The following is a 12,800-nucleotide window of genomic DNA, read 5'->3' as shown; positions in this document are numbered from 1 at the left end:
TAAAATTTGTAGAATCACTTTGTGGATTCCAATGGTGTTTCTGTTAGAAGAAGCCCAGTCCTGCTCAGCATCGGAAGTTTGTGCAGGGTCCTCACAGTCACACACACAAATGTTAGTGAATTGATACCTAAGAAATTGCTGTACTCAGAGACTGGTTCCTAGCCCAGCTGTCATCAGTTAGGTATTCTCCAGCAGCTGATGGCAGTAAAGGGTTCACAGAATCAGGTAAACAGGCATTATAGGGGCTCACAGGCACTGGAGAGGGAATCACACAGTCTGCATGGGTCAACACTATGTCCTCTGTATGCATACTGTGGTTGCTTAGTTCGGAGTTTTTTTTTTTTGTTTTGTTTTTGTTTTTTTTTTTTTTGTTTTTTTCCTTTTTATTTATTTTTTATTCTTTTTTAATTAAAATTTCCACCTGCTCCCCGTTTCCCATTTCCCTCCCCTCCTCCCAAATATTGCCCCCTCCCCCCACTCCCCTCCCCCTATCCCCACTCCTCTTCTCCTCCCCCCACACCATTCCCCCTCCCTCTCGATACTGAAGAGCAGTCCAAATTCTCTGCCCTGCGGGAAGACGAAGGTCTTCTATCTACGTCCAGGAAGGTGAGCGTCTAAACAGGCTAAGCTCCCACAAAGCCAGTTCATGTATTAGGATCGAAGCCTAGTGCCATTGTCCTTGGCTTCTCATCTGCCTTCATTGTCCGCCATGCTCAGAGAGTCCAGAATCAACCCATGCTTATTCAGTCCCAGACCAGCTGGCCTTGGTGGGCTCCCAATAGATCAGTTCCACTGTCACAGTGGGTGGGTGCAACCCTCGTGGTCCTGATTTCCTTGCTCATCTTCTCCCTCCTTCTGCTCCTCATTTGGACCTTAAGGCTCAGACCGTTGCTCCAAATTGAGACTCTGTCTCTACCTCGATCCATCGCCAGATGAAGGTTCTAAGGTGATATGCAAGATATTCATCAGTATATGATAGGGTCATTTCAGGTTCCCTCTCCTTAGTTGCCCAAGGTACCAGCTGGGAACATATTCCTGGACACCTGCGAACCCCTCAAGAGTCAAGTCTCTTGCCAACCCTAAGATGGCTCCCTTAGATAGGATATATACTTCGCTGCTCCCGTATCCTCCCTTCCTATATCCCAACCATCCCAGTCCCCCGAGCTCCTCCCATCCTCCCCTTCTCATGTTTCTCATCCTATTTCCCCTTTGCCCCATGCCATCTCACCCGCAAGTTCCCAGTTTTTGCCCTGCAATCTTGTCTACTTCCCCTCTCCATGCGGATGACTATATGATTTTCTTTGGGTTCACTTTCTTATTTAACTTCTCTAGGATCACAAATTATATGCTTAATGTCTTTTATTTATGGCTAGAAACCGATTATGAGTGAGTACATCCCATGTTCCTCTTTTTGGGTCTGGGATACCTCACTCAGGATAGTGTTTTCTATTTCCATCAATTTGCACGCAAAATTCGAGAAGTCATTGTTTTTTACTGCTGAGTAGTACTCTAATATGTATATATTCCACATTTTCTTCATCCATTCCTCCATTGAAGGGCATCTAGGTTGTTTCCAGGTTTTGGCTATTACAAACAATGCTGCTATGAACATAGTTGAACAGATACTTTTGTCATTTGATGGGGTATCTCTTGGGTATATTCCCAATAGTGGTATTACTGGATCATGGGGTAGGTTGATCCCAAATTTCCTGAGAAATCGCCACACTGATTTCCAAAGTGGTTGCACAAGTTTGCATTCCCACCAGCAATGAATGAGTGTGCCCCTTTCTCCACAACCTCTCCAGCAAAGGCTATCATTGGTGTTTTTGATTTTAGCCATTCTGACAGGTGTAAGATGGTATCTCAAAGTTGTTTTAATTTGCATTTCCCTTATCGCTAAGGAGGTTGAGCATGACCTTAAGTGTCTTTTGGCCATTTGAATTTCTTCTGTTGAGAATTCTCTGTTCAGATCAGTGCCCCATTTTTTTATTGGGTTCATTAGCATTTTAAAGTCTAGTTTCTTGAGTTCTTTATATATTTTGGAGATCAGACCTTTGTCTGTTGCAGGGTTGGTGAAGATCTTCTCCCAGTCAGTGGGTTGCCTTTTTGTCTTAGTGACAGTGTCCTTTGCTTTACAGAAGCTACTCAGTTTCAGGAGGTCCCATTTATTCAATGTTGTCCTTAATGTCTGTGCTGCTGGGGATAAACGTAGGAAGTGATCTCCTGTACCCATATGTTGTAGAGTACTTCCCACTTTTTCTTCTATCAGGTTCAGTGTGTGCAGACTAATATTGAGGTCTTTAATCCATTTGGACTTGAGTTTTGTGCATGGTGATAGATATGGATCTATTTTCATTCTTCTACACGTTGACAACCAGTTCTGCCAGCACCATTTGTTGAAGATGCTCTCTTTTTTCCATTGAATACTTTTAGCTCCTTTATCAAAAATTAGGTGTTCATAAGTTTGTGGGTTAAAATCAGGGTCTTCTACTCGGTTCCATTGATCGACTTCTCTGTTTTTATGCCAATACCAAGCTGTTTTCAATACTGAGGCTCTGTAATAGAGTTTGAGGTCAGGGATGGTAATGCCTCCAGACGATCCTTTATTATATAAGATTGTTTTGGCTATCCTGGGTTTTTTGTTTCTCCATATAAAGTTGATTATTGTCCTCTCAAGATCTGTGAAGAATTTTGATGGGATTTTAATGGGGATTGCATTGAATCTATAAATTGCCCTTGGTAGAATTGCCATTTTTGCTATGTTGATCCTCCCAATCCAAGAGCAAGGGAGATCCTTCCATTTTCTGGTATCCTCCTCAATTTCTTTCTTCATTGACTTAAAGTTCTTGTCAAACAGATCCTTTACTTCCTTGGTTAGAGTTACCCAAAGATATTTTATGCTATTTGTGGCTATCGTGAATGGTGATGCTTCTCTGATTTCCATCTCTGCTTCCTTATCCTTTGTGTATAGGAGGGCAACTGATTTTTTGGAATTGATCTTGTATCCTGCAACGCTACTAAAGGTGTTTATCAGCTGAAGGAGTTCTTTGCTGGAGTTTTTGGGGTCGCTTATGTACACTATCATATCGTCTGCAAATAATGAAAGTTTAACTTCTTCCTTTCCAATTTGAATCCCTTTGATCCCCTTATGTTGTCTTATTGCTACTGCTAGAATTTCAAGCACTATATTAAAGAGGTATGGAGAGAGTGGACAACCTTGTCGTGTTCCTGATTTTAGTGGAATAGCTTTGAGTTTCTCTCCATTTAATTTGATGTTAGCTGACGGCTTGCTATAAATAGCTTTTATTATATTTAGGAACGACCCTTGTATTCCTAATCTCTCTAAGACCTTTATCATAAAGGGATGTTGAATTTTGTCAAATGCTTTTTCCGCATCTAATGAAATAATCATATGGTTTTTTTCTTTCAGATTATTTATATGATGGATTACATTGATAGATTTTTGTATGTTGAACCAGCCCTGCATCTCTGGGATGAAGCCTACTTGATCATAATGGATAATTTTTCTAATGTGTTCTTGGATTCGGTTTGCCAGTATTTTATTGAGTATTTTTGCGTCGATGTTCATGAGTGAGATTGGCCTGTAGTTCTCTTTCTTGGTTGTGTCTTTGTGTGGTTTTGGTATCAGAGTAACTTCAGCTTCATAAAAGGAATTTGGCAATGACTTCTCTGTTTCAATATTGTGAAATACATTAAGGAGTATAGGTATTAGGTCTTCTTGGAAGTTCTGGTAGAATTCTGCATTAAAGCCGTCTGGACCTGGGCTTTTTTTGGTGGGGAGGTTTTTTATAACAACTTCTAATTCTTCGCGACTAACAGGTCTATTTAGATTGTTCACCTGGTCCTGGTTTAACTTTGGTATATGGTACTTATCTAAAAAAGTGTCCATTTCTTTTACATTTTCCAATTTTGTGGCATACAGGTTTTTGTAGTAAGATCTAATGATTCTCTGAATTTCCTCTGTGTCTGTGGTTATGTCTCCCTTTTCGTTTCTGATTTTGTTAATTTGCGTATTCTCTCTCCGCCGTTTGATTAGTTTGGATAGGGGTTTATCAATCTTATTGATTTTCTCCAAGAACCAGCTTTTTGTTTCATTGATTCTTTGGATTGTTTTCTGTGTTTCTATTTTGTTGATTTCAGCCCTCAATTTGATTATTTCCAGTCTTCTACTTCTCCTAGGTGAGTCTGCTTCTTTTCTTTCTAAAGCTTTAAGGTGGGCTATTAAGTCTCCGATGTGTGCTTTCTTCGTTTTCTTTAAGTGGGCACTTAATGCTATGAACTTTCCTCTTAGCACTGCCCATAGGTTTGAGTATGTTGAGTCTTCGTTTTCATTGAATTCAAGAAAGACTTTAATTTCTTTCTTTATTTCTTCCTTGATCCAGGTGTGGTTCAGTAGTTGACTGTCCAGTTTCCATGAGTTCATAGGCTTTCTGGGGATAGCATTGTTGTTGAATTCTAACTTTAATCCATGGTGATCTGATAAGACACAGGTGGTTACCGATATTTTTTTGTAGCTGTGTAAGTTTGCTTTGTTACCGAGTATGTGGTCTATTTTCAAGAAGGTTCCATGAGCTGCAGAGAAGAAGGTATATTCTTTCTTATTTGAGTGGAATGTTCTATAGATGTCTGTTAAGTCCGTTTTATTCATTACCTCCCTTAATCCTCTTATTTCTCTGTTAGGTTTCTGTCTGATTGACCTGTCCATTGGTGAGAGAGGAGTGTTGAAATCTCCTACTATTAGTGTGTGTGGTTTGATGACTGCCTTGAGTTTTAGTAACGTTTCTTTTACGTAAGTGGGTGCTTTTATATTAGGGGCATATATATTCAGGATTGAGACTTCATCCTGGTGAATTGTTCCTGTTATGAGTAAAAAATGTCCATCTCCATCTCTTTTGAGTGATTTTAGTTTGAAGTCAACTTTCTTAGAAATTAGTATGGCCACACCTGCTTGTTTCTTAGGTCCGTTTGCTTGATAAACCTTTTCCCAGCCCTTTACTCTGAGTAGATGTCTGTCTTTGTGGTTGAGGTGTGTTTCTTGTAAGCAGCAGAATGTTGGATCCTGTTTTCGTATCCAATCTCTTAGCCTGTGCCTCTTTATAGGTGAGTTGAGTCCATTGATATTAAGTGATATTAATGACCAGTGGTTGTTTACTCCGGTCATTTTTCCTTTCTTTTTTTCTTTCTTTTGGTAGTAGGGTTTGTGTGCTTCCCTTCTTCAAGTTGTGCTGGTGAAGGATCATTAGATGTCTGAGTTATTGTGGGCATTGTTGGACTCCTTGGTTTGTGATTTTCCTTCAATTACTTTCTGAAGGGCTGGATTTGTGGCTACGTATTGTTTAAAGTTGTTTTTATCCTGGAAAATTTTGTTTTCTCCATTTATAGTGAACGAAAGCGTGGCTGGGTATAGTAGTCTGGGCTTGCATCCATGGTCTCGTAGTTTCTGCAGTATATCTATCCAGGACCTTCTGGCTTTCATGGTTTCCATAGAGAAATCAGGTGTAAGTCTGATAGGTTTACCTTTATAGGTAACTTGACCTTTTTCCTTTGCAGCTCTTAATATTCTTTCTTTATTCTGTATGTTTTGTGTTTTGATTATTATATGACGAGGAGATGTTTTTTTTTGATCCAGTCGATTTGGTGTTCTGTATGCTTCTTGGACCTTCAAAGGAATATCTTTCTTAAGGTTGGGAAAGTTTTCTTCTATAATTTTATTAAATATATTTTCTGGACCATTGAGCTGTAGTTCTTCTCCTTCTTCTATCCCTATTATTCTTAGGTTTGGTCTTTTTATTGTGTCCCAGATTTCCTGAATGTTTTGTGATGAGAATTTGTTGGTTATGCTGTTTTCTTTGATGAGAGTGTTTATTTTCTCTATGGTATCTTCAGTGTCTGAGATTCTTTCTTCTATCTCTTGTAATCTGTTGGTGGTACTTGTCTCTGTAGTTCCTGTTCGTTTATTCAAATTTTCCATCTCCATCCTTCCCTCGGTTTGTGTTTTCTTTATTACTTCCACTTCATTCTTCAAGTCTTGAACCGTTTCCCTTACCTGTTTGATTACTTTTTCTTGTTTCTCTTGGTTTTCTTGGATATCTTTGAGAGATTTATTCATTTCCTCTACCTTTTTGTTTGTAATCTCTAATTGGTTGTGGCAGTTTTTCACCTCCTGTTTAAGGTCCTCTATTATTTTCATAAAATTCACTTTTGAGTCGAATTCTTCTAATTCTTCTGGATTAGGGTGTACACTTCTCATTTCGGGATTCCTGGCTCCTGGTGATGTCACGTTGCCTTTCAAGTTGTTGGGGGAATTCTTGCATTGGCGCCTGCCCATCTTTTCCCGTCCCGATGAAACTTCTCGGCACCTACACAGGAACTCCTGGATGCCCCAATGAGCCAGGCACTAAGGGAAGTAGGGCGCAGGCAGAGCAGGTCCAGGAGATCACAGCAGAGACTGCAGCCCCAGCAGCGGGGGCCCCGCTTTCCCTGGTGGGGACCTTGAGGCCTGCCCTCTAGTCAGGCCCTCACTACTCTGGGTTGGTAGCCTTAGTGAAAGGGCAGGAAACTGTTCCACAGTAAAGGACCTTGCAGACAAGGCAGGCTTGGGGGTGGGGGTGGGGGGCGGGTGTGTAGGAAAGAAAGCCTTGCAGCAGGAGCTGGGGGGGGGGCGTTTGTGCTCTCTACTGGGACAGTCCGCCCCAGGATAGCACACACTCACCCATCCAGATGGGACTTCTCAGCACCTATTCAGGGATTCCTGGTAGCCCCAATGAGCCAGGGACCAAGGGAAATAGGGGGCAGGGAGAGCAGGTCCAGGAGATCACAAGCAGAGACTGCAACCCCAGCAGCAGGGGCCTGCTTCCCCTGGTGGGGACCTTGAGGCCTGCCCTCTAGTCAGGCACTCACTGGTCTGGGTTGGTAGCCTTAGTGAAAGGGCAGGAAACTGTTCCACAGCTAAGGACCTTGCAGACAAGGTAGGTAGGCTTGGGGGTGGGGGTGGGGGCGCGTGTGTAGGAAAGAAAACCCTGCAGCAGGAGCTGGGGGAGGGGCGTTTGTGCTCTCTACCGGGACAGTCCGCCCCAGGATAGCACACACTCACCCGTCCCGATGAAACTTCTCGGCACCTACACAGGAACTCCTGGATGCCCCAATGAGCCAGGGACTAAGGGAAGTAGGGCGCAGGCAGAGCAGGTCCAGGAGATCACAGCAGAGACTGCAGCCCCAGCAGCGGGGGGGCCCCCGCTTTCCCTGGCGGGGACCTTGAGGCCTGCCCTCTAGTCAGGCCCTCACTACTCTGGGTTGGTAGCCTTAGTGAAAGGGCAGGAAACTGTTCCACAGTAAAGGACCTTGCAGACAAGGCAGGCTTGGGGGTGGGGGTGGGGGCGGGTGTGTAGGAAAGAAAGCCTTGCAGCAGGAGCTGGGGGGGGCGTTTGTGCTCTCTACTGGGACAGTCCGCCCCAGGATAGCACACACTCACCCATCCAGATGGGACTTCTCAGCACCTATGCAGGGATTCCTGGTAGCCCCAATGAGCCAGGGACCAAGGGAAATAGGGGGCAGGGAGAGCAGGTCCAGAAGATCACAAGCAGAGACTGCAACCCCAGCAGCAGGGGCCTGCTTCCCCTGGTGGGGACCTTGAGGCCTGCCCTCTAGTCAGGCACTCACTGGTCTGGGTTGGTAGCCTTAGTGAAAGGGCAGGAAACTCTAGTTCGGAGTTTTTTGTGGAACTTCTAAAGAGTGGGACTGTGGGGAGTCTCTTATCTGTTTGTCTGATCTTGGGAACCTTTTCTTCCTTCTGGTCGACTCCCCCAGCCTTGATATGAGAGTTTGTTCCTATGCTTATTGCATCTCATTATGATGTGTTCAGTTGATATTCCCGTGTTCACCAACTTCCTGAAACAGCTGTCAGGACAGAAAGTTGGACTGGACATTTCAAGACATAAGGACAGATTAAAGAAGTACCATCAGCCTCTAGTGATGGCTCAGGATTCTGCAGGAGTCAGCTTTCTCCTGAGTCCATGTCCAATGGTGCAGGCATTAAGAGGTAGAAAAGGGAAAATCTCCTCTCACTATCACCCCTACCGCCTCCTGGGGAAGAACTTTGCTTCCCATTCCCATGACCTTAGGCCCTTCTGATCTGGAAGTTTTGGTTCCAGGGTGAATGTTGGTGTGGGGGCCTTGCCTCTGTCTGGAGTCACAACAAATATTCCATGCAATGGAAGCTCAGACTTCTCTGAAGCCATTTTGAACTTCTGATATCCTTAAAACAACATGCTGAGAAGGAAATAACAGTGTTAGGAGGGCTGATTGATCAAGATCACCATCAGAAGTTTGAATTGAGTTTCCACAATAAAGGCAAGAAAGATTATGGTTGTTGGGCAGGAAATCCTATAGGGTATCTTGGTGCTGCATTGTCCAAAGATCAAAGATGATTGGAGACTGCAACGGCCTTCTCCAGGCAGATAACAAAAAATGTAGATGTACCAGGAATGAAAACACATTCCACAACTCTAAGTGAAGAACCAAGACCGGTTGTGTATTTGCACTGAAGGAGAATAAAGGCAACCATCCACATATGGTCAATTAGATTTTTTGAATTTTGTACATTGAACCATCCCTACATATATGGGACAAAGCATAGTTCATCATGGAAAAATCACAGAATATTATGGCTTTATGAGTATTTTTGCATCAGTGTTCACAATATTTTGGTCTGTGATTTAGCAATCATTGTAATTTTGGACTAATAAAATAAATTTGTTAATGATCCTTTGTTTCTACTTTTTGGAATAATTGGAGGAGTGTGTGCTTTTACTTTTCTTTGAATAGCAGGTAGGTCAATATGCCACAAGTGTCTGGTCCTGGGCTTTTTGGTGGGAAGACTTTTAGTGATTATGCTATTTTGCTAGGGTTTTTCTGTCTATTTAAAATACATGTCTTATCTTGGTTTCCTTTTACTATGAGAAACCCATTGTTTCCTATTTTGTTCATCTTTAATCCCTTTTGCTTTGATGGTATGTAGCGTCTTTACTTACTTCTTCGGATTAGGTTATAGTTGACGTCTATTTTGTTATCTATGAAAGCGAGTACAGCAGCTAACTTCCTAGGTCCTTTTGCTTGGAATGTCTATTTCCAAGGCTTTACTGTGAAGCAACCACTGCCCATTTTGTTAAGGTGGGTTTCTGGCTGCAGCTGAAGGATGAAACCTGCTTTATTATGTACTCTTATTAGTCTGTGACTTCTCCCTGGGGAATCAAGACCACTGATAATGAGAGATATCGCCACTTTTGTTTTCTGTTAATGAACAGTGGCTTTCTCAGGTAGGAGGACATCCCCCTCCTGGATAAAGACATGTGTGAATCACTTTTGGTTGTGACAGGTCACCCGGTGACGTCCCCACCAATGGGAAAAAAGAAAGCTCCCCCTGTGCCTTGCCATTAATGTGAAACTTCATGCATAAAGCCTAAGCCTGCTTCCCAGGGGCCCTCAGTTCCTCTGTGAGAAGTCACACCTGCCCTCCAGGAGCATTCCCATCGGAGCACAGGACTCACAGTTTAGAGTACCTTTCATGGAAACAAGGGGTGTTGAAGGGATCACTTACAAACCCTTCAAATGATAGATGAGAGTTAGGGGGTACCTACTACCCTGATCCTGAACACACCTGGTAAACAGTCACCCATGCTACTAGTTAGCCATATGCACAAAATCTACCAGAGGTATAAAAAAACCAAGGGATGAAAATTAAATGATTGAGTTATCCTATTTTGGCAGATAAGTAGTTTTGGACTCAGATTTACACAAACACCAGACTGGGAATGGCTGAGCTGATCAAATCAATGTACATATTTCTGTGTCCTCTAGGCTTAGAGAGTCTCTCCACAACAGGACTAACTAGAGAAAGATGACATGTAGGTAGAACATCACTCATCACACTACAGAGGGGGATCTATCCCCAACTCCTCCCACTCTGGTTCTGTGGAGTGTATTTTGCATCCCATGGAAATGAGAATAATCTCTCACTCTGAAGGACCAGTAAAATAAGCCTGCCACTTCCAAGGATTAATGCACAGAACCCACCAGTGGAGGATGTAGTATGTGGGCTATTGAGAAGGTGAATCTGGTCAATCAAAGTGATAGACTTGGAAAGGACTTAGGATATTTAGATGGATCTAGAAGACTGTGTCCAGGTAGGATTATCTGAAGGACAGGGGAAAGACCACCATTAAAGTTTGCTGGATTCATCCTGAGACTGTGGGTCTCAATGAAATCAAGGGAAATAAAGACAAAACACACTTGTGATGGCTATTCTTGGCTGTCAACCTGACTATATCTGGAATTAATTAAACCCCAAAATGGGGAACAAACCTGTACAAACTCATTGCTTAAGTCGCAGTAGTAGGTAGATCCACTTTAAATGAGGAATTTGAAGAATAAAATCTGGATAATGGGGATGGGTGATACAATTAAGATCAGGCCACTTCCTGCTATTAACAACTATGTCTTATTCATTAAATACATATTCTCATTAATGACAATGTCTCTGCTCAACCGTTGTTTTAAAAATTATGCTCATATGATGCTTTGTTTTCTTTCTTTCACTTAAGTTTTGTTTGTTTGGCTTTTAGAGATTAAGCAATTTAAGACAATCCGTCTCAACTCAAATGAAATAGTTTCCCAGGGTCCGCTTAAAATCCCTGTGTATTCCAGGCTGCCACTGCAGAATGCCTGTGCCTCCTGAATATAACTTTCAGGAGGACACCCCTGTTTCCAGCCTCAGAATATATCCTTTGTGGAAGGGGTAATATTTAATGGAGCGACCTTGGATCTGGGCCGTTATTGAGTTTGATTTAGTTTAGGGGACAAGATGTCATTTGGTATGCATGGACACACCAATCAAACTTCCAGCATTTCTGCTGCTTAAGTTTTCCAATGCAGGCCCATGTCAGGGAGGGCCATTTAGAATACCACATTTATTACATATAGAGAAAACATAGTTGTTGTGACATATTCCTAGATGGAACATTGAACTATTGTTTACAATGAACTTTCAGAATATAAACAATCCCCCTAAGCCAGTCTCAAGAATATCTTTAGTTGTAGGGTTAAACACCAGACATAAAATAAAAAACAACTTGAGGCACGCACCGGGTGGAGACAGACCGGTGGGCCGACGCACGCGGCGGAGACCGGCGCGCAGACACGGCAGAGACTGGCCGATGTGGGATAGTCCAAGCATGAAACAGTGAAGCCCACACTGAGAGCAGATCGTCCCACTACAATTAAATCAGGTAGGTTTCTTGGGGCCTAGCCTGCAGATTGGGAGGCCTTTTATTGGCGAGATCCACTGGCCTGTCCCTGAAGACTCTCCTGGGTGGGGAGAGTGTTCTTGGCCCACGACGGGCCACAGGAAACGGAGCAGCCGCATTCCCAGACCTCCTTGACCCCTCGGTTAGTCTGTGAGGGCTGGTCCCCTCTGCTGGTGCTGCTCCTCCTCTGCTGCGACCTCTCTCTTTCTGGCCCATCCCAGCTTGCGCCCAGGGGGCCCCCTTCACTCTCCCTCCCTTACACGGGGCCACGGGATCATCCAGTTTAGCCTGTTTGGGCTCTGGGTCAGGAGCTCGGGACAGAGGGCAGCGGGAGTTTCTCTGTTTTGGTGGCTGGCCCACAGAGTGGTAGGCCTTTTTTTGGCGGGATCCCTGGCGAACGGGGAGCCTGGCCCTGTTCCTGGAGACCCTTCTGAGTGGTGAGAAGGATCTTGGCCCACGGTGGGAGACAGGAAACGGAGTGAGGGCATCTTGTAAGCGAGGCCCCTGGCCCAGCAGGGAAACCTGATCCTGCTTTAAAAGACCCATTAGATAGCATCGATAGGAGGAGATGGGCAGGCGACAAGGCAAGAATTCACCTAACAATCTGAAAAACAACATGAAAACACCAGAACCCAATGATCTTACATCAGAAGGACTTGAACACCCTAACACAGAAGAAGTGGAAAAAATTGACTTTATGAAAGAAATAGAGTCCCTTAAACAACATGTAAAAAACGCCCTCATAGAAATGGATGAGAAAGGAGGGAGGCAGAAGAAAGAGAAAACTGGAGATATCATAGACAAGAAAGAAATTTGACTAGAAAAAAAAAAAAAAAGACCAGACTCAGACGGATAAGCAGCCTAGGTAACAGAAGATCAAAGACAAATGAAGACGGAGAGTGGCACCCCTTGGACAAAGGCCAATGTGCTTATGGCAAGAAAAAGGACATTAGATACCTCTATAGATTTTATAAGGGACACATGAACTGAGTACTCTGTGATAAAACAACCATTAAAAAAATTAAAGAATACAAACTGGACACCTTACTAAGTATAAATTTGGAAAAAGAACAAATAAATGATTCATTCCTCCCTGGTCACCCCTGAATGTATGATCAAAGCCTTTTGTTGACCAAACGAAGGACTTTGTTTTCCCTGCTGTTCTCAGTTCTGCAGGAGACGCAGGCTGCTTGTCTGCCTCTGCCTCTGCCATGCCCTCCTCACCAGAATGACCACCTCCCCCTGCCATCACCACTGGACAAATACTCATCTCCTAGCAACTGTCTTGGTGCTGTACTTGCCCTAAAGCTTGCATGAGCCCTGGCTGCTCACCCTGCAGTCTTGCTCCTCTCACCCATGTCAGATTGCGATAGAGCACTTTCAATGCTACCGCAGGTACCCTCCTGCACTGGGATGCTGCTCCTGTGCCCTGGTCACATTGATGGACTATGGATCCTACCAGCATCTGCAGAAAGGACA

Source organism: Chionomys nivalis, chromosome 18, assembly GCF_950005125.1.
Source record: "Chionomys nivalis chromosome 18, mChiNiv1.1, whole genome shotgun sequence".
Lineage (NCBI taxonomy): Eukaryota > Metazoa > Chordata > Mammalia > Rodentia > Cricetidae > Chionomys > Chionomys nivalis.
The sequence above is the reverse complement of the archived record's forward strand: the minus strand, read 5'-3'. Positions refer to the sequence as shown.